Raw genomic sequence first — 27063 nt, 5'->3', positions numbered from 1 at the left:
TACTGGCAAATTTGTAGAGGCGAGAGTAGTATGAGTGAAATTCTGCTGCTATATCAGAGGTAAGCCTACAATCCTTTCCCGTGCCATCCTTATTCACCGCAATAAAATACTTAGCCCTTTGGGAGAGTGAGGCTTGGAACCTGGCTTATTCCCCCACTGAAAAAAAAGTTTGTGGCACTTGCGAAAATCCAATTTAATTTTGCGATAAAGGAATATATTAAAAGCCAAATTCATTTCTGTCAGTTCCTTCAGTGTGTCATCGGAAAGAGTGGATTTATGACTTATTTCCAGAGCCTTGACTTTTGGGTGTAAGCGACTCTTTAGTGTTTCCTTTTGTTTTATAATGAGGGACCCCAATTGAATAAAATTACCACTGAGAACACATTTATGTGCTTCCCATAAGGAGACCTTAGAGCAGGGGTGTCAAACTCAAATTCATCGGGGGCCGCATCAGCAGTTTGGTCCCCATCAAAGGGCCGGTTGTATCTGTAGGTCTATGTGTCCACTCTTTATTATCATAAATTAATGTCACTGCATTCAATTATTACTGTTTTTTGTAATAATGTAAGTAATAACTAGCTCTGAAAGCAGAAACATAGTCAGAATAATGACAAGTAGATATTCAAATGTACAATTATTGTACAATGTATTGAAAAATGTTTTTTGGTAACAAACATTAATTTTTTTTTAAACATACAAATATTGCCAAACACTATTAAACATATGGAAAACACAAGGCATTACCTTTTTTTTTAACTTTTCTGACTAGATGGCTGACATCGTTTTCCTAAGGTCAGTCTATCGATGTCTGGCGTTACGTCTTGTGCTGTAGCAATCCGCAAAACAGCATGGAGGTTATCATCAGTGATGCGTGATCTGAGCTTAGTCTTGTTCAGATTCATGACTGAAAACATCTGTTCACATAGATAAGTGCTCCCAAACATGGCCAGAACACGTGCAGCTTGAAGTCGGAGCTGTGGCATCAAAGCAGGGGGGAGGAGACGGTAAAAGTCGTCGACTGTCGCATCCTGGAACTTCGCTTTCAGGCTGCTGTTGGACTGAAGTTCTATTAATTCCATTTGAAAGTGATGTGGTGCACTGTCAACATCGATGTTGAAGGGATTGGCAAAGCTGGTAAAGGTTAAGTTTTGTTCTTTAAAATCAGAAAAGCGTTGATTGAATTCATCAATCAGCCGATTCACTTTGGTACCCAATCGAGCACATGAAAAAGTACCTGGGAATGAGGTTGAAATGCTCTGGCAGATAGGAAAGTGGGCAAGACTGTCTTTTTCAAGCTGTGACTTCCATAGGCGCAGTTTCTCCTGGAAAGCTGTTATTGCGTCATACATTGAGGTTATGACTTGTTTGCGGCCTTGCAGCCTCAGATTCGGTTGGGCGAGATGCTCTGTTATGTCACACAACATGGCAAAATCGCACAGCCAGTTTGGATCTGACAGTTCTGACAAGGGCTTCCCTTTACTTTGCATAAAAAGATTAATGTCTTCCAAAAGCTCAAAAAATCTCTTGAGAACGGTGCTCCTACTCAGCCACCTTACTTCTGTATGGTATGGCACATCTGTATGTTCCATGCTCACCTCCTTCAAAAATTGTTGGAACTGACGATGATTCAGACCCCGTGCACGCAGAAAATTCACTGTTTTCGTGACTGTGGACATTATGTTATCCAGTTGCAGAACCTTGCCACACAGAGCTTCTTGGTGGATAATGCAGTGATAAGTTATCAGCGGCGTGTGGCAATTACTTTTTTCCATTTTCTCTTTTAACAGTCCAACCAAGCCATTTCTCACTCCACACATTGCTGGAGCGCCATCAGTAGTAAGTCCCACCAACTTTTCCCAAGGTAATTTCATTTTATTTACGGATTCCTCCACTGCATTGAAGATGTCCCTCCCAGTTGTTGTCCCATACATGGCGACCACATCCAAGAGCTCCTCACTGACAGACAAGTCTTCCTTCACACCTCTTACAAAAATAGCTAGATGAGCTGTATCAGTATTGTCAGTGCTTTCATCAACAGCTAATGAAAATACCACATAACTGCATGTCTCTTCAGCCAACTTTGTTTTAAGATTACAGGCTAGGTCCCTGACTCGGTCTGTGATGGTGTTTCTTGACAAGCTGACATTGTTAAAAGCCTGTCTCTGCTCAGGGCACACCTGTTCACATACCTTCAGCATACACTTCTTTACAAATGCACCTTCTGAAAAGCACTTTGAAGCTCGCACAATTTCTTCAGCCACAAGATAGCTGGCTTCACTGCTGCATCATTTTTTGCTGTCATTTTTGAAAAAATATTCCGTTGAGAATGCAGGCTACCTGTTAATTCTTGGACCTTTTGTTGCTTTTCCTGGTGGCTAAAGTTAGCAAATTTGGCTCCATGTTTGGTCTCAAAGTGCCGGCGTAAATTGTATTCCTTCATCACTGCCACTGCCTCATAGCAAATAAGACATACCGGCTTGTCTCCATTAATCACAAACATGTATTCACTTTCCCATCTCCTGAAATTGCCTTCCCTCTGCATCAACTTTTCTTTTCTTGGACATTTTTGGGGTATTTGATTGTAGTTTATGGTCCCTATACCACTGTAAAGTGACATGGAAGTGGTCAGTATATCCAAAGTTTACCGCTCCACCTGCCTTATATGTGCCCAGCCATCTGCCCCCTTTTAAAGTGCCCAGCCATGTGCCCCCTTTTATAGTGCCCATGCCCAGCCATCTGCCCCATTTTAAAGTGCCCAGCCATGTGCCCCCTTTTAAAGTGCCCAGCCATGTGCCCCCTTTTATAGTGCCCATGCCCAGCCATCTGCCCCCTTGTATAGTGCCCATGCCCAGCCATCTGCTCCCTTTTATAGTGCCCAGCCATGTGCCCCCTTTTATAGTGCCCAGCCATCTGCCCCCTCCATTTACTTTACTTACCTTTTACTTCTTTCTTTCTTTTACTTCTTTACTTCTTTCTTCTTCAGTCTGGCTCCTCTCCGCGGCGTCCGCGCGCTCCTCTGATCCCTGGAGATGTCGGACGGACGTCACGTGATGACGTCACGTCCGACACCCAGGGAGAAGTGCGGGGCAGGAAGAAGTCGGGCCAGGTCCCGGAAGGTAAGTAAAATTTATTTTTTTTGTTAACTTGAGCCATTTTTTAAATGAATTTACTCCGTGCAGGCACGGAGTAAATTCATTGAAAAAAAAAAAAGGGGAGGCTGCAAGGCTGGCGGCGGCTCCGCGGGCCATCAGACGAGGTCTGGCGGGCCGGATTTGGCCCGCGGGCCTTGTGTTTGACACCCCTGCCTTAGAGACTCCGGAGTACATATTAAATTGGATGTATTCATCAATAGTCATGTCTAGTTGAGTCTTGCAATACTGGTCCTGGAGGATAAGTTCATTCAGTCTACAGGAGCCATGTTTAACATGGGGATGGTTGAGTTATAAAGTCAGAGAAATGGGAATATGATCAGTCTAGATCCAACCTTTTAGCTTCCCTGGGCCACATTGGAAGACAATAAGTTGGTTTGGGCCGCACATAAAATACACTAACACTAATGATAGCTGATCATCCAAAAACCATAGAAAACATAGTTAACATATTAAACTTACTTGGAAATGAAGTTAGTGAGATGTTTGACATTGTTTCTGAGCCACCAAAAGTTCGATGGAACTTGTTGCAATTCTCAGTGAGTTCTCAAGGTGCTCATCAGATATTTTAGTTCTAGTTTTATTCTTCGTGTGCTTCATCCTTGAAAATAGCTGCTCACAAATGTAGGTGCTTCCAAATAGCGATGACATGAATAAGGCATGATTGTGAAGTGAGGGATATTTTTCTCTGGTAAGATATATCTTATAGAAGTCCATTAAAGAGACGTCATCAAAATATTCTTTCAGTTGAATGTCAGATTGGAGCTCTATGCATTCCATTTGAAAATGGGCAGATAATATGTTTATGTCAACTGAAAATGGAGTTGCAAATATCAGAAAAGATGTTTTTTTTTTCTAAAATCTTGAAACCTGTTCTCAAATTCCAGTACCAAATTGAAAAGCAAGACTGTATATTTTTCGGTGTTCACAGGACCGTGTTTAGCCAATGTGCTGAAATGCATAAAATTGTTTGGCTTAATTTGAGAGTGCAATAGTTTCAGTTTCATTTTGAACGCTGTTGAATGGTCAAGTCGACTAAAAATGCCAAATCTGTGAGCCAGTTTTCATTGTCAAGTTCGGTCACACATTTTGTTTTTGATTCCATAAACGACTTCATTTAATTTCACAAATCTTAAAATCTTGCCAACATTTTCCTTCGTCTTAACCATCTTACTTCAGAAAAGTAAATGCAGTCCCCATACTCAGCATCCATAAATTTAAGGAATTCCTGGAATTGGCGATGATTCAATCCCTTGGACCTTACGAAATTTACAGCCTCGATGACAATCTGCTTGACGTTAGCCATCTTTAAAGCTTTTGCACATAACTTTTCTTGGTGTACTATGCAGTGATATTTTATCATACGGAAATTTTGGGAGGCAATTGCATCATCTTCTATCAATTTTACAGATCCATCTCTGTTACCTATCATTGCAGGGGCACCATCAGTAGCTATGCCAGATATGTTGACAAAGGACAAAGAAAATCGTTGTAATATATTTTTCACTGCTTCATATAAATCTCTTGTTTTAGTTGTGTCTTTTAATGGAACTAAAGAAGCCATTTATTCAGTGATATTATATTCGTCATCAATGCCTCTAATAAAAATTGCCAATTGAGCTGTATCCGTAGCATCTGTACTTTTGTCTATCGCCATAGCATAAAATTTTAAATTAGCAGCTCTACTCTTCAAAACTTTTTCGATGGATTTTCCTATATCATCAATTTGCCTGGCTATAGTCTGGTGAGACAAACTGATTTTTGAAAATTATCCTTTTTTATCCGGGCAAATTATATCAGCCACGCTTTCCATACATTGCTTAATAAACTCACCATCGCAATACGGTTTCAATTTTTTTGCTATCAGGTATGCAACCACATAACTAGCTCCGTTTGAATAAATACTTTTTTAAAATAATTTCGTTGAGATGATACAATGGGGTTGTAGCTGGGGAGTGAGGAGTTGGCATTTAATTAGTTAAACTGTGGCTGCTGACAGACTGCTCCTTGCTGCAACCCCCTGCAGCTAGTCAGTGTAATTCTAAAGCCCTCAAGGAAAGGGAGTCGAACAATCAAGAAGCAAACAGCAGAAGAATAGAAGGGAGTTAACGCAGTGTCCCCCAGATGGAATCAGAGAAAGGGATTTATCGTAAGTATAAAAATCCTTTTTTCTCTTTCTTCCTATCTGGCGGACACTGCTACCATGGTGACGTACCAAAGCAGCCTCCCCTTAGGGAGGGACCGTCCTGGATGCCCAGCTCGTAGCACGCTATGGCTGAAGCTAGCATCTGAGGACGCAAACTTACTGAACTGATAAAATTTGGTGAATGTATGGACCAAGGACCATGTGGTCGCTCGGCATAGCTGATCAGACCCCATTCCACCCAGCCCGAGGAGACAAGGAATCAAAATCTGAATAACCTACATCTTGTTCCAAGTCTTTTGTCAGTGGTTCCTGTACCTCCCTTGTACAATTCAGAGGAATTTTTTTTATCAACTATTTTGTAAATGCAAAAGTTTTTTAGTAGTTTAATTCTAGACAACACATTTTTAAAAAAGAATGGAATCCCACCATGTCTCTATTTTTGAGGTCTGTGGGGGCCCAGGAAGCCCCCACAGACCTGGTGGAGTGTGCCATAACGTGGGTAGGCACAGTGCGGTCAGCCCTAAGATACGCCTGCTTTATTGTAAAGGTAAGCCATCTAGCAATGGTCTGCTTGGAAGCTGGCTAGTCTTTTCCGGGAATTAACTCGGACAAAATAATCTGTACCCCGAATGTCCGAAGTTCTTTGGACATAAATACGTAATACCCTGATCACGTCTAAATATTCTAAGATGGAACCTGCTGAAGCATCTTGTAACACTGACACCACTATTTCCTGATTAATGTGAAATCCGAAAACTACTTTCGGTAGAAATGAAGGGACAGTTCGAAGCACCGCCCTGACATCATGGAAAACCAGGAAAGGCTCCCTGCAGGAAAGAGCCCCAAGCTCTGAGACTCGTCTAGCCGACGCAATGGTCAGCAGGAACACCACCTTCCATGTCAGAAACCTAAGGTCTTGTGACTATAAGGGTTCAAAAGGAGGTTCTTGTAGCATAGAAATTACCAAATTCAAATTCAGGGTGCCATGGGAGGAACAAAGGGAGGTTGAATGTGCAGGACCCCCTGCAAAAAAGTACGGACTTCTGGAAGGTCCGACAGACGCTTCTGGTAGAAGATGGAAAGAGCCAATATCTGAAACCTTTAAGGATCCCAGGCGGAGCCCTACATCAAGACCGTTTTGAAGTAAACTTAGCAGCCAGGGCAAATTAAATTTACTTGTATTGTGTGCCCGGTCTTCACACCATTTAATGTAGATGCGCCAGATTCTATGATAAATGTGGGCTGACACTGGTTTCCTAGCCCGAAACAGAGTACTCACCATCTGGGAGGAAAACCCTTTTGACCGCCAGAGGCTGGCTTCAACAGCCATGCCGTCAAAGCCAGCCGAGACAGGTTCTGATGCTGAAAAGGACCCTGTAGAAGGAGGTCATTGCGAAGAGGCAGGCGAAGTCCTTGACCCACTGCCATGAAAAGGATGGCTGCATACCATATCTTGCGGGGCCAATTGGGAGCTACCAGTATAACTGAGAGTCCTCCCTGCTTTACCCGGTGGAGTACTTGGGGAAGCATTTAAATAGGAGGGAAAAGATACCCCAGCTGAAAATTCCAGTGTATTGTCATTATGTCCCCTGCCAGCGGGTCCCTTGCTCTTGCACAGAATCTGGGAACCTGCCGATTGTGTCTGGACGCCATAAGATCCAGATTCGAAAGGCCCCACTTCCCGACTAATATCTGAAACACTTCTGGATGGAGTGACCATTCTTCTGGCATTGCTGTGTGACGACTTAGGAAGTCGGCTTCCCAATTTAGAATGCTTGGAATGAATACGGCTGACAGAGATGGGACGGACTGTTCTGCCCAAGCAAATATCTGGGCTGATATGCCCATTGACCTTGGACTCTTTGTCCCCCCGTGTTTGTTGACATATGACACCGCTCCGGCATTGTCTGATTGTAATCGTACTGGGAATCCCTGAATTAGGGACTGAGCCCCTTTGAGAGCCATTAACATGGCCTTAAACTCCAGGATATTTATTGGAAGGGAACATTCTTGTTCTGACCAAAGACCCTAAGGAGGGTATTCAATTGTCCGCTTATTCGCGTAATATATCCCGAATAAGCGTTACCGCAGACATCGCAAAAAATCAACTTCCCGGAAATGACGGTATTCAATTGTAATACCTAACCCAGCCCCTTATCGCGTAATATCCGACTTGTACGAAGTTCTTTTTTTTTTTACCCTTTTCCCGCCGTTCGCGATTTCCCGCCCACATTTCTATAAAAAAAACCAAAACAACTTTTTTTTGCAAAGTGCCATTTTGCAGAGATTTCGATGCTGGTGGCTGATTCCTGAGACCCTCTGGTTTTGTGAGATTCTGGATTGTTCTTTTTGCAGCTTTATATACATTTTTTCATTATTTTCACATTATTTACATACATTGCATTACATTTTATTTTGCATTACATTATAGTAAGTTATATTTTTACACAGTACTAACACCCTCCTCAAACCTCTTGAACACTCCTGAATTCTGCAAAATAAAAGAATCATGAGAGGAACCAGGGAAGCCAACACAAACATTTAGGATTTTTTTTCTGGCATCACACACCATCTGCACATTCATGGAATGGAAGTGCTTTCGGTTTCGAAAGCTCTCTTCCATTCTGTGCGGAGGTGTGAGTGCCACATGGCTGCAATCTATTGCACCCAGGACATTTGGCATACGTGCCACACTGTAAAATTTGGATTTGACCTCCCGCCATTCTAATTCAGACTGTGGGAATTTAATAAATTCCCTAGTATGTTTTTTCATGGCTTTAAGGACCTGGAACAAACTCCGTGAAAATGTGGGTTGGGAGAACCCCGCAATTACGGACAATGTCGGTTGAAAGGTTCCCGACTCTAAAAAATGCAATGCCCCAAGCAGCTTTGCCAATCCAGGCACAGCATGGTTTGTGGGGACTGTTGGTTCCAGGTCCTCTTTAAGGAGGTCATATAAAGAATAAATTGCAACTGAGGATAGGCGATATAATCTTATCACCTCATCCTCAGGGACCCCATCAAGTAACCGACGTGTGCGGAACAGACGGGGCCGTGGGACCCGACGCCTTGCATCAAGTAATTGAGCCACAGCATTCTCTCCCTCACTTGCAGCCACATGCACATCTACATTCTCCTCTATTTCAAAAGCATTTCCTTCCTCTCCCCCAACTAGCAAACCAGCTTGTGCACATTCATCAATACATGCTGCATACATAAGCTGCCAAACGGTTATAGAAAATGGCTCCATTACTAATGCCTTTGTAAATTGAAAATTTCTTATTAAAAAAAAAAAATGAAAGTATTAATTAAAGTATTAATTAACTATTATTATTATTAATTAACTACCTAGCAGTATAAATACTGCTAGGTTTTAAACTATTAACAATTTTATAGAAATATAAATCATTAACTATATAAATAATGCTAGATATTAAACTATTAACAATTTAATAGAAATAAAAATCCTTAACTATCTGCTAGATATAAATATTTAGATAAAAATATAGATATACAAAACCAAACAGTTGTCTCAGTCTCAGCTCTTTAAAGTTTTCTCTCAGGTCAGTTGAATGAGAAATGAAACTAATGTTTTTAATTTTAATCCAGTGGACTATACCATTTGCTTTTTTCTAAAGGGAGTGTATTTAAATATAATTTTACAAACTTTTTTATTTTCATGGGATTAAAGTTATTTTTAATACACAATTATCATTTGAGAGAAGTTTAATGAGTATAATGTTAACAAAAAAGACCCATATTAAAACAAGTTTGGAAACTAAAGGAATCATTAACGCTTTTAAAAGACCTTCAATGGTGCGATCGAAAAAATGACTAAACGCGATTTTATTGTACATGCGTTAAAGTGATAATTTACAATTGAATAGCCTGCCTGCACTTGTTCTATGGGCTTGGTAAGAATTTGCGTAACATGTTTAGTTCCGACTTAAACGCGTAAAATAAGGGGAATTGAATTGTGTGCATTCTATGCTAACGCAAAAACAGTAGCGGAATCGCGAAATCAAGGCTAATTGAATACCCCCCTAAGGGAGCAAATGTAGCATCACTGCACCCCAGCCCTTTAGACTATCATCCATTGTTAAGATGATCCAGGAGCACGGGGCAAAGGATCTACCCATGCATGTTCTTTACTCTTTCACCATTTGACAGATAGATGAGCCTCTGGGGATAATAGTATTCTCTGGTGCTCCAAGTGGAGATATGAACCTGACCACTTCTTTAGGAGATCCCCCTGGAAGCATCTCGAGTGAAACCTTCCATAGTGGATCGTCTCGAAGGTCAAGATCATCTTGCCCAGTAACCTCATGCAAAGAAGCATGGAAGGTTCGTGACTGTCTAGGACCTTGGTTTCTAGGTCTTGTAGCAAGCAAACCTTGTACTGTGGAACGAAAATGTTTTATCTTCTGGTGTCCATTATAATACCTAAGAAAATCATCCTCTGGACAGGAATTAACTGTGACTTATGGACGTTTATCAACCAACCGTGAAACTGCAGGGTCTCTAAAGTGAGGTGTAAATGCTGACGAAGTAGCTGATCTGAGGGGGCTTTGATCAGCAAGTCGTCGAGATAGGGCACTATGCTCACCCTCATAGACTGGAGGCAGGCAGCCCTTACTGCCATGATTTTTGCAAATACTCTGGGCAATGTGGCCAGGCCAAAAGGAAGTGCTCTGAATTGGTAATGGGCCGCTCCTACCGTGAAGTGGAGCAATGGCTGGTGTCCCTCCCATATAGGTACATGTAGATATACTTAATGAATATCTATGGACACCAGGAATTCTCCCCCCTCCAACCCATTTATAACTGAACGAAGAGACTCAATTTGAAACCTATCTATTCTTAGGTGTGGATTTAGAGACTTTTAAGTTCAAAATGGGACGGAAGGAACTGTCCGGATTTTAGACCAAAAAGAAATTTGAAGAGAATTCCTGGCGTCTCTGATTCTCTTGGACTGGGCAGATTACTAACGCTGAAAGAAGAGAATCTACACAGTGCAACAAGTTGCAAAGAATTGCTTTAGATAAGTAAAATGGTAAGGACACCATAGCAATTTAGGGATTTGGATTCCCAAATATGTAAACTAGTGGTTGGCCCACTTAATTCCAACTGATTGACCCAAGAAGGGCATCTCTCGCCAACCTTAATATAAAAAGCTGTGGACTTTTCCATATTTACCGTAAATCCTGACACCCGTCCAAATTCCGCAACTCTCCAGGATTGTCATCAGTGTCTTCTGTGGGTTAGCAATGTGTAGCAGTAAGTCATCCGCAAACGCTGAACTTTTACTTGTTTGTTCCCTATCTTTATACTTTGAAAAGTAGACCAGTGTTGTAATGTACGAAGAAGTGGGTCCAGAGCTAGGTTATAAAGTAAGGGCGAGAGCAGGCACCCTTTACAAGTACCTCTTTCCATTGTCGTGCTTTTGGATCCATTTAATAAAATGTTGTGGGATTAGTATAAATGTAACCTATCATTTGGATAAAAACTGGGACAAAATCTCTGGTTTTTAGGACTGCATATAAATAGGGCCAAAGTACCATATCAAAAGCTTTGTTAGTATCTATGCTTAACAGCATATTGAGGGTATTAGTGTTTTGATTTGCTGATACAACTGCAGCCAAGGCCATCTGAATACCGATTACTGAATGGCGTCCTTTTATAAAACCCAATTGGTGATCTGTTAATATCGTAGGGAGAATAGTCTGCAACCGATTTGCTAATATTTTAGCTTGTAATTTAAAGTCAAGAGTTTAACAATGTTATTGGGCGGCAAGACCTGACTAGTTGATGATCCCTTCCCTGTTTCGAAATAACTGGTATAGGCTGCAGTGTATAGTTTGGAAATGTGCCAACAAAGTAGGAGCAATATTAAGTTGCAAAATTTTTTTAATACTCTTATGACAAGTCATCTGTTCCTAGCGCCTTAAGGCTTTTTAATCCTTTTATCGTGGCATTTAGCTCTTCCATAGTTATGTGGCTGCTCAGACAGGAGTTTAGGTAAACAAGCCTCATTTAAAATACGCTTGTGCAGGAAGTCATCAATAGGGATATATTTGTATAGGGCATTTTAATATTGTTGGAACTGTTGTAAGATATCTTTAGACTTAGTAGAAAATGTGCTAGATTTGGGGTTTCTAATTGCTATCACCGGTCTTGTTTGATGTCTCGGATGAGACATTAAAGCAAACAGTCTCCTAGTCTTATTGCCCCATCTATAATATTCGTGTTTAGTATATTCTAGGTTGCGTCTCACTTGAGAGATATGAAAATTTTCCAAAAGGGCTCTAGCTTGAAGGTATCTCTTTCTAGTAAGGTCTCCCAGATTGGCCATATATCTCTAAAATGCTCCTGAGATTGCAGACTGTAAAGATTCAAAGTTAAGTGCTGCTCTCCTCTTTTTCTGTGACACATAACTAATAATATGCCCATGCATCACTGCCTTTGACGTCTCCCAAAAAAAGAATTGGCATATCCCAATGTTCAGTATTGTCATCTACGTATTCCATACATTTGGCATTCAAATAAGAGTTTAAAATTTCTGGAATCCGCCAAATATGTAGAGAAACACCAAAGACGGCAACAGTCCTTGGGTTGTTATATACTGACCAGCAGAGAGATATAGGAGCGTGGTATATCTAAATGAACCCAAGCAGGTTGATTCTCTCTCTTATAAAATGAGAGGCACCAAATGTGATCTAACGTAATATTTAAATAACCATTGGCTATATCAGCTTTAAACAGAAATTCAATGATAATCTATCATTAGCAGTGGAAAGCATATAAGTATCTCCAGGCTTAATTGTAGTATTTTATCAAATCTCCCATCCCTATGATGAAAGGCACAAAATGTGGTCTCTATATAAATTATCTAGAGAATAATTCATTGTATCTATGTGAAACAGAGATAGAAATCTGTATGGATGTGCCCGGGAAGGTTGGAGGAGGGGAGGAAGGTGTTTTTTTTGCCAATATTGGAATGGTAAAGAATATTGGTTGGCCATTTTCAATGACACGAAATCTAGTTGGATACATCAACTCAAACCTTTTGTTTTGTGTCTGGAGATATTAACATACTTCAGAACATTCCTTGTCTTTCTGGGACACCAAAGTGGAGAAATCTTGAAAGGTCTGGAGACCCTCTACCAGTCTGGAGACCTTGCAAAATACTGTAAGGCTTTATCTTTCGCTCTAAAATCCAAAAACATCGCTATCACTGGCCTTGGTCTAGCTTGGTCCCTATCTCTCTCCAGGCCCAACCTATGCACTCTCTCAATCTGGGGATCCCTCAAGTCTGCCCTAATATCCAAAGCCTCCAGTATGGAAACTCCCAGGTATTCCAGAAGTTGTTCTCCCTTGACTGACTCAGGTATGTCTATGAAACGTAGATTATTTCTTCAATGTCTGTTTTCAAGGTCAATGAAAGACTTTATGGTTCTTGCTTGAGTGTCCCCCACATTTCACTGGGCATGGGTTTGATCCTCCATATCGCTAACTCTTTGGTGTAATTCTAGCTCTATTGGCATCTATCTTGGCTAGGGTAGAATCATATATGGTTTGCAAGTCCACTAGTTTTTTGTCTATGCGAGACATAAGGATACTCAAGATCGCCAATGCCGAATCAGTGACAGAAGAAATAGCTACCAATAAAGAATTGCCATTAGAATGATCTAAATCATCTATGGAATCAGCATTCCCCCTTGGAGGAGAAGGAGTTTTTTTTTCCTATAGAACCGCACACAATAGTAACCCACAAGTATCCCCACTATAACAAACAAATGAAACTGCCTGGTACTCAATGTAGTTAAATTGTAAGCTATGGGATATTCAAATCCACCACTAGATGACAGGAGAAGGATGAAACTAAGCTAGGTCTAATATGCAGTATATGTAATCATCATCAGATATTTATACAGCACCACTAATTCCACAGCTCTGTACAGAGAACTTACTCACAAGAGTCCTTGCCCCATTGGAGCTTAAAATCTAAATTCTCTAACATACACACACTTGTTTTTATGGCATCGTGAGGTCCCATGTCTGGAACATGGCGTATAGGGACAACCCTTTCCTAATGCCCTGTCAACAGAACAATCATAGGGGTATGTGTAGGAGCGGTTTGTCACCAGAGTTACCACGTGAGATTTACACTTTGACTTTTCATAAAGAACTGATACGGACTGCAAGATGGGGGAAGTGTTATGTATTTTGACTGTCTGAGGACATCCACATGCCCGCTTACACTAACATTTAGCCATGGAGGCTATAGTCCTGATCAAACACTTTGCATCATTTCAACAAGTTTGATCCCTCTTTAAATCTGTTGGATTGTTGAGCCATGATGGTTGAGTATGGTTGGTTCATCCATGAGGCACGCAACACAGTCTCGCTTTCTGGACACCCGGCATGTCTATATAAACCTCATCAGATGTTTCTCTACAGCCAGGACCTCCTGTCTGTCTCAGGATTTCCTCCGCACTTCTTTGCAACCTGAAAGGAAGTAGAGTGGTCCTGTCACGGGCACTAGGAGTCTTTACCCAGGGATCACCAGGTGATGGACTTACCAGAGCAGTATAGATGGTAATATGGTACTCTGGTAGCGGGGTGATCACGGAACAGGAGACAGCAGATGGTAGAGAATGCTCGTGGAAAGTCTAGGACTAGCAGCACTGGTAATATATATGTAGTAGCACACGAGGAACTGAATGGACAAAGGAAACGTGAGGGTAGTCAGTGGTCTGCAGTAGCAAGTTGTACCACTGCTATAGTGAGGAGGAATGTCCAGAAACAACGAGGAGGTGATGAGAGTCAGCGGTCTGCGTTTAGCAAGTTGTACCGCTGTCTAGGTGAAGGAATGGAATCCAGGTGGAAGTATCCGGGAAGTCAGTGGTCTGTGTTAGCAAGTTGTACCACTGCTATAGTGAAAGGATACTGGAACAGGTGACTCAGGAAACAGGGAACAGTGGTCTGCCTCTAGCAAGTTGTACCACTGAATATATATGTGAGGAGAAGCATGGGGAGAGAAATGCAATGCAGAGTATACACGGGCACACTGAACATGATCCCACGATGATATGCACAATATAGTAATGACTGAACAGCACTGCACAATAATACAAAGTCACAGGAGCTATCCGGGCAAAAGGTAACACAGTCAAATGATGGCAATAGTCTCAGCGGATAGTAAACTCCAGAGGAGAACAACTCAGTCCAGCAAGATATGCAATACACCAGCACAGTCAATGAGAAGTATGCATACCGTGGTTCAGGAGCAGGCTGTCAGACAGGAGTGCAGAGATACCTGAACGGCTGGAGGCCGGCAGGATGCGAAGTCCCAGGAGGGTAGAAGCGGTAATCAAGTAGGTGCAGCACACAGGTAGGTAGACCAGCAGAGAGGGAAACAAATACTCAGGAAGCAGTAGTATATAGAACTGGACACCTGGAGAACACTGAAGAGAAGAGATGGTCTAGACGAGATGAAAGCAGCGAGGCGTTGATCCGATGCAGACTGGCGAGTTGACACAGGTAGGAACACTGTAGAAGCACGGAGAGCGGATCAGCTGGCTGCAGACACGAGTAGAACTGAAGGGTAGCGGCAAGCAGGACACTGCAGGTAAACGGAGGTAGCGGATAGGAATCAGCAGGTGCAGTCACGATGAAACACGGGAGAGTTGAGCTGAGCTGGAACTGTTGAGCACGGAGACAGCGGATAGGAATCAGCTGGTGCAGTCTCGATGAAACACAGGAGAGTTGAAGTGAGTAGATAACTGTAGTGCACGGAGGCAGCGGATAGGAATCAGCTAATACAGTCACGATGAAACACAGGAGAGTTGAAGTGAGCTGATAACTGTAGTGCACGGAGGCAGCGGATAGGAATCAGCTAATGCAGTCACGATGAAACACAGGAGAGTTGAAGTGAGTTGATAACTGTAGTGCACGGAGGCAGCAGATAGGAATCAGCTAATACAGTCACGATGAAACACAGGAGAGTTGAAGTGGTCTGGAAACCACAGGAGAGTTGAAGTGGTCTGGAAACCACAGGAATCAGCTGAGCTGAATACACGAGGAAACACAGGAACACCTTCAGAGGCTCATGGGGAATGAGACTCCAAGATCAGGCAACGAGGTATGGAACTCAGGTGCTTTAAATAGGGAGTGTTGCCTGATCAGCCAATTAACTAAAAGGAACAGGTACTGAAGGTTTGAAAGGGCTGCGCATGCGCAGACCCTCAGGATGGTGGACGGCCACGTTCCTAAACACACGGGAAGAAGCACTCACAGTCTGGTGAGTGACAGGTCCATTATGGCTCCGCAAAATACAGAGAAGCCAAAGTTCTTCAGCCTAGCAAAACTGTGTGCCACAACTACCTGTGGAAGCCATGACTGGGCACTGGTCCCATGTTGCCAGGTCTATACAACGCCTCTCTTCTGACATGGAAGTCTCGACTAAACAAAAAAAGTCAAAACCATACACCATACACCAGATTTTCGACTTACCGTCTGGATCAATGTACATCTCGTCCAAATTCTTGCGTTTGAATTCGGAGAGTCTGCCACTCTGGAGAGCCATTAACAGTTTGCTGATCTTGGCGATTTGGTGGGTACCTTCTGGGAGGCGATAATACTGGCAGTGCACCCTTATTTCATGCCCAAGGAATCTGCCACTTGATCCAGTTCTGTGTCGTTTAAGTTGAGGACCTTCGAGAGAGTGGCAATATGCTTTTGAAGCTTCGGGAAGACAGCGTGTGGGGATGCTTGGCCCCACACTCTCGTATGCAATTGGAGCCTCTGAAGTGTGACAAGGCAGCTGGTCTGGCGAACATGTAGACATTTTGCCTATCCACTCCACATTTCTCACGCTTTTCTGCGAGAAGTTCCATTGCAGCTTGTCAGCAGGATGGGGAATTTTTTCCCTCATTTTCTTTGGAATTCAATGCGTGTTAAAGTGCCGGCAGAGTTTCCTCTCAACCTCAGACAGCACTAGGGCCACATGTTCGTGGAGATCCGAAGTATCTCTTGAGGAGAAGGTAGTCAGCAACATTTTTTAAACTTCCCCTTCCCTTTGATTAAACAAGATCACCTGAGCCAGGGTGACTTTTGCAAGTAGTGCCCAGTGGTTAACCATAAGCTTGGTGGATAGCCCATTTCGGTAGGCTTGCTGCTTCTCATCGAGGTACAAGTGCATCTTTTTTACATTTTCTGTGAAAGCTAAGAGCCGAGGCAAGTTCAATGGGGCGGTAAAGTCTTCCATCCTCTCCAAAGGGGTAGCTCTTCTGGCCTGCAGCAGTAGCCTGCCCATTTCTCTAAGCTTCTGACGGATGTATTCATGCCTGCCAACATCTGATCCGACCTGGTTGAACAGATGCTGTCCCATCTGCATGATGCATCGGCTATTTTTGATTGCAAGCAAGACTTCATCCTGGGTCATGTCACTCAGGAGCTTCCAAAAGCCTCCACTGATGTCAAGTGGAACAGACTGAGCAAAGGCGCACTTTCTTTCAAGTTAACAATCACCCTTGCTAATAAAATTGATCGAAAATGAAAAAAAAATCATAGTTCTGTGTTAGATGTATTGTAACAAATTACAAATCAGGCTACAGGATAACATACAATGTACAACATGACATCATTAGACAATACTCACCACCCATTGGTTGACACACAGGTCTGTCTGTGTCCTGGACATTTATCCCCTCCAGGACTTCCAGTGGCTATGAAGTATAATACATAAAAACATTTCTTTTTTAAATCAAAAAATGTTGTTGCATTTTTTACATTTAAGACATTAGGCTAGTATACCAACTAAAACCCACGCAGGGGCATAAGCAGTGTCAAATAATTATAAAAAACACAATCAAAATGCATTATATCTCAAAATATATATATACACAGACTATGCAAATTGCCTAAAATACAAGATACAGTGAGGCAATAATACAGCAATATTGACAAAGGTTACAAAACATTGACCTTAATAATAGAGGCAGCTGGGCGTCCGCCCCGAACACCCCACTATGAAAGTTCCACCTCCCTCAACCCTTCTGTAACATACGGGGTGTTCTCTACCTGTACCAAATCTTTTCATATTTATCAGCTAGATTCCTACATGTGTGCATAAATCTCTCATGACCTACTGTGTCATTAACAAGATCAATCCAACTTCTCAGAGTCGGACCTTCCAGCACCATCCACTTCCTAACGATGACCAATTTCGCCAGCATAAGTATTCTTATTTATGGATGTTTTTGTCCAAACCCAAACCAAATATACATAATCCTGGCATCATGGCAGACACTCCCACCTCCAACCGATCTATACAAACCCCCACCTCTCTCCAAAAGTAAGAAACCCAACAGGCACTCCCAAAGCATATGCCAAAAACTCCCCCTCACACTCACACATTTAGGACACAGAACCACCTGACCTCCGCTAAATTTAGAGAGCCTAAGAGGAGTAAAATACACTCTGTGCAGCAGGAAGACCTGAACCTGATGAAACTTAACCGATGCAGTGACCTGTTTGGGACTGCACAACATAATGTCCCATGTCTTATCGCTAATTTGCCCAAGGTCACCCTCCAGCATTCAATTTTTAATGTAAACCTGAACTGAAATAAAAAAACTTTCAAAGTATCTTTTTATTGATACCAAATACACATAACTAATAACCACAAAGGTCTAAACACATTAACAGTTTGACCAGGGTAAAACCAAAAAATTCTAAGGTGACAAGATGAATAAATAAGTGATTCCATATCCACAATCAATAGGTTGTGACAGGAACATGTTGGAGAAGGGAAAAGAGAAAGACAAAAGTCATTCCGTGTGAGTATGTGTCAGTAAAGATACTTACCATAAAGTTGCATTAAACACAACATAGATGAGTGCACTTTCCAAAAGATCACACCCACCTGGCCAAGAGAGTGCTGGTAATGTGTCTGGTCCTCAATCACTAACTCCACAGCTCGTCCTTCAAAACTTAACAAATAACTGTTAGTAACACCAAAACTCTAATAAAAATACATATATATAAATAACAAAACCTTTACATGTATATATAACAAAGCCTTTAACCGAACACTCTATGACGCTCTTTTGTGATTATGTACCACAATTTAAATTACATTCCTGAAAAATGAATCTAAAAAATAAATTACTATTAGTTATTATTACAATTATTAAACAATAATTCTTTAAATAAAGAAAATTCCCACTTACATGAAAAAAAATCGGAAATTAAAAGCTGGTGCTCACGAGTACCAGTTTCCGGACCCTCTGCTGATGCTGAAGAAAGGTCATATATATATATATATATATATATATATATATATATATATATATAAACAAAACCTTTAACCGTTTACTCTACGACAGTCTTCTGTGATTATGTCCCACAACTTAAATTCCATTCCTGAAAAATTCATCAAAAAATAAATTACTATTAGTTATTATTACAATTATTAAAAAATAATTCTTTAAATAAAGAAAATTCCCACTTACATGAAAAAAAATCAGAAATTAAAAGCTGGTGCTCACGTGTACCAGTTTCCGGACCCTCTGCTGACGCTGAAGAAAGGTCTTGATCCTGTGAAACATCAGGATCTGTCTCTACCTCTAAATTATTTGCCAGACAGATATTGTGCAGAATGCTGCAAGCAATAACAATAAGGCAAACTTTTATGGTGAGTACACAAACGCACCGCCGAACCTGTCTAAACATCGAAACCGGCTCTTAAGTAGTCCAAAGGTACGCTCAATTACAGCTCTGGTAGCTATATGTGCCGCTTGATACCTTCTTTCAGCTTCAGACATTGGATTGGACACTGGAGGAAGCAACTAGGGCCGGCTCCAATATCCTGCATGACCTAATAAAAAAAATAAAGGTACTTTATTTTTCTTACTGTTCTTCTCATTTAATTAACAATTATTAAAATACGTCATGTTGTTATAACTTACCCAGCAGCCATCCATGAGGAAATTGTCCCTCCTCAAACCTCGTGAACAGACCTGAATTTTGCAAAATAAATGAATCGTGAGACGAGCCAGGGAAGCCAACGCAAACATTTAAAAAAAAAATTCTGGCATCACACACCATCTGCACATGCATGGAATGGAAGTGCTTTTTGTTTCGAAAGCTCTTTTCCATTCTGTGCGGAGGTGTGAGTGTCACATGGGTGCAATCAATTGCACCCAGGACATTTGGCATACGTGCTACACTATAAAAATCTGATTACCTCCCACCATTCTAATTCAGACTGAGGAAATTTTATAAATTCCCAAGTATGTTTTTTAATGGCTTTCAGGACCTGGAACAAGCTCCATGAAAATGTGGGTTGTTAGAAACCCGCAATTATGGACAATGTCTGTCGGAAAGTTCTCGACGCTAGAAAATGCAATGCCCCATGGACTGTTGGTTCCCGGTCCTCTTTAAGGAGGTCATATAACCAATAAATTGTATCTGAGGATAGGTGATATAATCTTATCAGCTCATCCTCAGGGACCCCATCAAGTATCCAACGTGTGTGGTACCGACGGGGCCGACGCCTTGCTTCAAGTAATGAAGCCACAGCACTCTCTCCCTCACTTGCAGCCATATGCAGAACTACATTCTCCTCAATTTCACAAAAATGTTCTTCCTCTCCCCCAACTAGCAAACCAGCATGTGCATATTCCTCAGTACATGCTGCATACATATACTGCCAAACTGTGATAGAAAATGGCTCCATTAATAAATTTGCAATTTAGAAATAATAAAAAAAAATTAAATGTAAATTAATTAGATCAAGATATTAATACAGGTAGATATTAATCCAACTATTAATAAAATAGTAATATGAGAAATACAAATCCAAGTTCTGAACAGTTTCCACAGTCTGCAGCTCTGCACAGTCTTCTTCTCTCATGCTAGTTGACTGAGAAATGTAACTAATGTTTAATTTTAATCCACTGGACTATACCATTTGTTTTTTTCCAAAGGGGATGTATTTGACATTCATTTGACATACATTTTTAAATTACATGGGATGAAAAGTTTAACAAGTTTATTTATATAAAAAACGACCCCTATTAAAATAAGTTTTTCAATTAAAGGATACATTAAGGCTTTAACCTTCAATAGTGCGATCGAAAGGGTGGGGTTATCCTGCAAGGAACATACACACAACATTTTTTCCCCCAGCACACTGCTATAGCCAGCAACAGATCTGCCATTTCTACTGTAGATAAAAATGCAAAAGTCTTTGTTGCACACATTTGCAAATGTATGTTTAAGCCATCCTGCCACGCCAAGGCGCTTTTGCATATAGGATAGAAGATCCAATCCTCCTTAAAGAAAACATTAAGAGCTACCTCCACTCCTGCCACTTACCCAAACTCAGTAGAAGTCAGTTGGCGACCCTTAACGCAGAGCTCACCCCAGAGGAAATTACTGAGGCCATTAAAACGCTGAAACGTCAATCAGCCCCAGGTCCCGATGGATTTTCTTCTTTATATTACAAAAAATTTGTTCGCCAACTAGTCCCCATGCTTTCAGGGTTATTTAGCTCGATCCTAGAAGGGGGAAAATTTGATGGAGCCACCACCGGAGCGGGGATTGTCCTAATACCTAAACCAGACAGAGTGTCACGGGCACTAGGAGTCTTTACCCAGGGATCACCAGGTGATAGGCTTACCAGAGCAGTATAGGTGGTAATATGGTACTCTGGTAGCAGGGTGATCACGGAACAGGAAATAGCAGATGATGAGATGCTCAGGAAAGTCTATGACTAGCAGCACTGGCAATATGGAGGTAGTAATACACGAGGAACTGTATGGACAAAGGACATGTGAGGGTAGTCAGTGGTCTGCGGTAGCAAGTTGTACCACTGCTATAGTGAGGAGGAATGTCCAACAGAAACGAGGAGGTGATGAGAGTCAGCGGTCTGCGGATAGCAAGTTGTACCGCTGTCAGAGTGAAGGAATGGAATCCAAGTGGAGGTATCCGGGGAGTCAGTGGTCTGCGTTAGCAAGTTGTACCACTGCTATGTGAGAGGATACTGGAACAGGTGAAACTGTAAACAGGAGTCAGTGGTCTGCCACTAGCAAGTTGTACTACTGAATATATATGTGAGGAGGTGCACGGGGAGAGACTGCAACACAATATATACACGGGCACCTTGACTTTGATCCACAGTAATATGCACAATATAAATGTAGAAATGACTGAACAACACTGCCAATATAGAAAGTCTCTTGAAGTAATCCGGCATAAGATAACACAGTCAATGATGGCAATAGACTCAGCGGATAGTACACTCCAGAGGAGAACCAACACAGTCCAGCAAGGTATGCAATACACAGCACAGTCAATGGGAAGTATGCATACCGTGGTTCAGGAGAAGGCAGTCAGACAGGAGTGCAGAGATACCTGAAGGGCAGGAGGCCAGCAGGATACAAGTCCCTGGATGGGTGAAGCAGGGGTCTAGCAGGTGCAGCGCACAGGTAGGTAGACCAGCCGGGAACACAGGAAGGCGTGGAGAGCGGATCAGCAGTAGATGGATGAGTAGCGCTGAGAAGTAACAGCAGCGGGTCTCTGCGGGAACACGGAGGTAACCAATAGCAACCAGCAGGTGCAGTAACGATGGGACACCGGAGCAGAGTTGAACTGGAACAGATGATCACGGAGAGTAGCGGGTAGCAATAGTGGCAGCAGACTCAAGGAAACACGGTAGAGTAGACGAGGACTGAAGACTGAAGCGCACAGAGGCAGCGGATAGGAATCAGCTAAACAGTCACGATGAAACACAGACGAGTTGCAGGTTGAAGACTGTAGTGCACGGAGGCAGCGGATAGGAATCAGCCAAACAGTCACGATGATGAAACACAGACGAGTAGCAGGTTGAAGCCTGTAGTGCACGGAGGCAGCGGATAGGAATCAGCTGGCAGTCACAATCATGAACAGGTGAGTGGATGTGGTTGAAGCCTGTAATGCACGGAGGCAGCGGATAGGCATCAGCTAACAGTCCCAATGATACCTGGTAGAGTTGAAGTGATTAGAAGACTGTAGTGCACGGAGGCAGCGGATAGGAATCAGCTCACAGTCACGATGATACAGTAGATGGTAGAAGTGGTATGGGAACCACAGTAGCAGAAGTGGTTTGGAAACCACAGAGGTAGAAGTGGTTTGGAAACCACAGAATCAGCAGGGCTGAATAAACAGGAAACACAGGAACACCTTCAGAGACTCATGGGGAATGAGACTCCAAGATCAGGCAACGTGGTGTTGACCACAGGTGCTTAATATAGGGAGGTTGCCTGATCTGCCAATTAAGTTAAAGGAACATACACTGAAGGTTTGGAAAGGGCTGCGCATGCGCAGTCCCTCAGGATAGAGGACGTCCACGGTTCCTAATAGTCCGGGAAGAAGCACTCACAGTCCGGTGAGTGACAGTACCCCCCCTTTTAAAGGTGGGCACAGAACGCCTGGAACCGGGCTTGTCCGGATTTTTGGAATAAAACTTCTTCAGAAGGGCAGGAGCATTAAGATCTTCAGCTTTGATCCATGAACGCTCTTCAGGACCAAAGCCCTTCCAATGAACGAGGAAACGGAGGACTCCTCGCGAAATTTTTGCATCCAATACCTCAGTAATCTCGAAATCCTCCTCCTGATGAACTTGAACTGGCTGCGGTGCTGAGGGAGGAGTCGAGAAACGATTGATAATAAGAGGTTTGAGTAAGGACACATGGAAGGCATTGGAAATCCGAAGATTCTTAGGAAGAAGAAGTTTAACACATACTGGATTGATAACTTGAATGATCCTGTATGGACCAATAAAACGAGGGGCGAATTTCATAGATGGAACCTTCAAACGAATATTTTTGGTAGATAACCAGACACGATCTCCAATTTTTAGTGGTGGAATAGCCCGCCTCTTCTTATCTGCGAAAGACTTATATTTGTTAGATGTCTTCTTTAAACAGGTTTTGACCTGAGACCAGATATTTTTGAAGGTCTGACAAGCAGTCTCCACAGCAGGAACTTGGGTGGGCGGGAGGGCAGGAAATTCCGGAAAAGACGGATGGTGACCGTAGACCACAAAGAATGGAGTTTTGGATGATGACTCATGGTACATGTTGTTATGGGCGAATTCAGCCCAAGGGAGCAATTCTACCCAGTTGTCTTGGTTGGCTGAAGAGAACATCCTAATAAAAGTCTCAAGATCTTGATTGACTCGTTCCGTTTGTCCGTTAGATTGCGGATGGTAAGACGATGAGAGTGCTAATCGTATGCCCAAGGTTTTACAAAGGGCCCGCCAGAATCTGGAAACGAATTGTACTCCTCTATCTGACACAATCTCAGACGGACATCCATGGATGCGGAAGATTTCTTTAATGAAATGTTCAGCCAGAGTAGACGAGGAAGGTAAACCGGACAGAGGGACGAAATGAGCCATCTTCGAAAATCTGTCTACCACTACCCAAATAGTATTGTGATTCTTACTTGGTGGCAAATCAGTAACGAAATCCATACTAATATGGGTCCAAGGCTTGGACGGAATGGGTAGTGGTCGCAGCAACCCTGCTGGAGTTCTGCGGGAGGATTTGAACTGAGAACATAAATCACAGGAAGCAATAAACTCTTTGACGTCTCTCCTCATTGAAGGCCACCAGTAACTACGAGAGAGAATCTCAAAGGTCTTATGTTCACCGGCGTGTCCAGAAAAACGAGAGGCATGAAACCACGAAAGGATTTTCCTCCTCAGAGTAGGAGGCACGAGGGTCTTCCCAAATGGTAGCATTTTGGTGGATGAAGCAGCCAGAGAAATACATTTGGGGTCTAGAATAGCATGGTTGGGAACCTCTTCTACATCAGAGGACGTCACAAAAGCTCGAGATAGAGCGTCAGCTTTCTTGTTCTTAGCAGCTGGTTTGAAGGTTATAATTAATTCAAAACGGGAAAAGAAAAGAGACCATCTTGCTTGACGAGGGTTCAAGCATTGAGCAGATTGCAAATATGACAAGTTCTTATGATCCGTGAAGATCGTCACCGGATGGCGAGCTCCTTCCAACAAGTATCTCCATTCCTCTAATGCAGCTTTGATGGCCAGCAACTCCTTGTCCCCGATAGTATAGTTTTTCTCTGCGGGCAGAAGACCCCGAGAGTAGAAGGCACAAGGATGTAATTTTTGTTGCTCCGAGCGTTGGGAGAGAATAGCTCCTAAGCCCACATTAGAGGCATCTACTTCTAGGAAGAAGGGGAGTGTCACATCAGGTTGTCGCAGAATGGGAGCAGACGAGAAGGACTCTTTGAGGATTTGAAAGGCTTGGAGAGCCTCAGATGACCATTGCTTAGTATTAGCCCCTTTCCGAGTTAAGGCCACAATGGGAGATGCAATGGATGAGAAGTCTTGAATGAAGCGTCTATAGTAATTGGCAAAACCTAAAAAACGCTGGATGGCACGAAGAGTAGTTGGCTGAGGCCAATGTAGTACAGCATTTACTTTGTCTGGATCCATCTTCAGGCCAACTCCGGAAACTATATACCCCAAGAATGGAATCTGGGGTAACTCGAATGAACATTTTTCCAATTTACAGAACAACGAGTTTTTCCGTAGTCTGGAGAGGACCTCTGCCACATGTTGGTGATGAGAAGGCAGGTCCTGTGAGAAGATCAATATGTCGTCCAGGTAGACAACGACACATACATATAATAAGTCCCGAAAGATCTCATTGATGAAACCCTGGAAAACCGCGGGGGCATTACACAGCCCGAAGGGCATTACTAAATATTCGTAATGCCCATCTCTGGTGTTAAACGCGGTCTTCCATTCGTCACCGGAACGGATTCTAATTAAATTGTAGGCACCACGAAGATCCAACTTAGTAAATATCCGAGCTCCCTTGATGCGATCAAATAGCTCAGTGATCAGCGGAATGGGATACCGATTCTTGATAGTAATGGCGTTGAGTCCACGAAAATCTATACAAGGGCGTAATGATCCATCCTTCTTTTTGACGAAGAAGAACCCAGCTCCAGCGGGAGAGGTGGAAGGTCGAATGAACCCACGCTGGAGATTCTCCTGTATGTACTCAGATGTGGCTTGAGTTTCAGGTAACGAGAGAGGATAGACCCGACCCCTGGGAGGAGTCTTGCCAGGTAGAAGGTCGATCGGACAATCCCAAGAACGATGAGGAGGAAGACGTTCAGACTGAGCTTTATCAAACACATCGGCAAATGAAGCATACTGAGGAGGGAGTCCCGGGGAGGAAGATGAGATGGAAGATTGCTGTACTTTAAGAGGAATAACTTGAGAGAGACAACGATGGTGACATTCAGGCCCCCAAGACGTAACTTGAGGGGTGCGCCAGTCAATCTGGGGAGAGTGACGTTGAAGCCATGGAAGGCCTAAGACAATCGGACTTGTCGTAACAGGAAGAATTAAAAACGAAATTTCTTCATGGTGTAGTACACCAATCTGAAGGGTTACTGGAGACGTACTCTGGGTGATGAGACCATTGATGAGACGTGATCCATCTATAGCCGTCACAGTAATGGGTGTTTTTAAAGTGATCACTGGTAGGGACCATTGATTCACTAGTGATTTAGAAATGAAATTTCCTGCTGCTCCGGAATCAATCAATGCCTGTGACTCAAAGGATTTGGTAGCAAAGGAAATCGTAACATCGAAAGCGCAGACTTTAGATTTCATAGACAATGGAGAGGACTCCAGGGACCCTAACTTCACCTCTCCAGAACTAGTTAGGGCCTGGCATTTCCCGATTTCTTAGGGCAAGAACTGAGCATATGTGTGGAATCAGCACAATAGATACAGAGTCTATTCTTTACTCTTCGTTTCCTCTCTTCTAAAGATAATTTGGAACGTCCTATCTCCATGGGAATCACAGAAGGTGAAACTGGACGAAATTGAGGGTTTAAACGAAGAGGTGCTTTAGCAGAAGTTGTTTTCTCAGATTCTCTTTCACGAAATCTCATGTCTACACGATGGCAAAGAGAGATCAAATCTTCTAGTGACGAAGGAAGCTCTTGGGTAGTCAGTGCATCTTTAATTTTATCGGAGAGCCCCTGCCAGAAGGCGGCAACTAATGCTTCAGTGTTCCACTGAAGTTCAGAGGCTAAGATCCTAAATTGAATGACATACTGTCCTACTGTATGGGAGCCTTGTCGCAAACGAAGAATGCTGGAAGCAGCGGAGGTCACACGACCTGGTTCATCGAACACACTTCGGAACGTGGAAATGAATTTGGCACTATCTTGTAGAATTGGATCGTTTCTTTCCCACAGAGGGGAGGCCCAAGCCAGGGCTTGTCCAGAAAACAATGAGATAAGATAGGCCACTCTGGAACGATGGGTAGAAAAATTTTGAGATTGGAGTTCAAAATGGACTGAACATTGGTTAAGGAAACCTCTACAAGTTTTGGGGTCCCCGTCATATTTTGACGGAGTAGGCAGGTGAAGCGTAGGAGCTGTAGACACCTGGGATGGCACTGGGGAAACGGAGGAAAGCACAGGAGCTTCAATACTAGCTGTAACAGTCTGTCCAGATGTTCCTTGGGAGGTTAACGATTGGTAACATTGAAGTAACAGCTGTTGGCGAGCATCCTGTTGCTCCACACGGCTGACCAGATGCTGCAGCATCTCTTTAGCAGTAGGTTCCGTATCTGGGTCTGTCATGGCCTGATCTTACTGTCACGGGCACTAGGAGTCTTTACCCAGGGATCACCAGGTGATAGGCTTACCAGAGCAGTATAGGTG

At 42.7% G+C, this 27063-nt stretch overlaps 1 pseudogene; it reads right to left on the bottom strand.

The window, feature by feature from the left end:
• Positions 1–752: 752 nt before the first annotated feature.
• Positions 753–2716, bottom strand: LOC142150833 (general transcription factor II-I repeat domain-containing protein 2-like; annotated as a pseudogene).
• Positions 2717–27063: the final 24347 nt, after the last annotated feature.

This window comes from Mixophyes fleayi, chromosome 4, assembly GCF_038048845.1.
Source record: "Mixophyes fleayi isolate aMixFle1 chromosome 4, aMixFle1.hap1, whole genome shotgun sequence".
NCBI classification, from domain to species: domain Eukaryota; kingdom Metazoa; phylum Chordata; class Amphibia; order Anura; family Limnodynastidae; genus Mixophyes; species Mixophyes fleayi.
The sequence above is the reverse complement of the archived record's forward strand: the minus strand, read 5'-3'. Positions and strand labels throughout refer to the sequence as shown.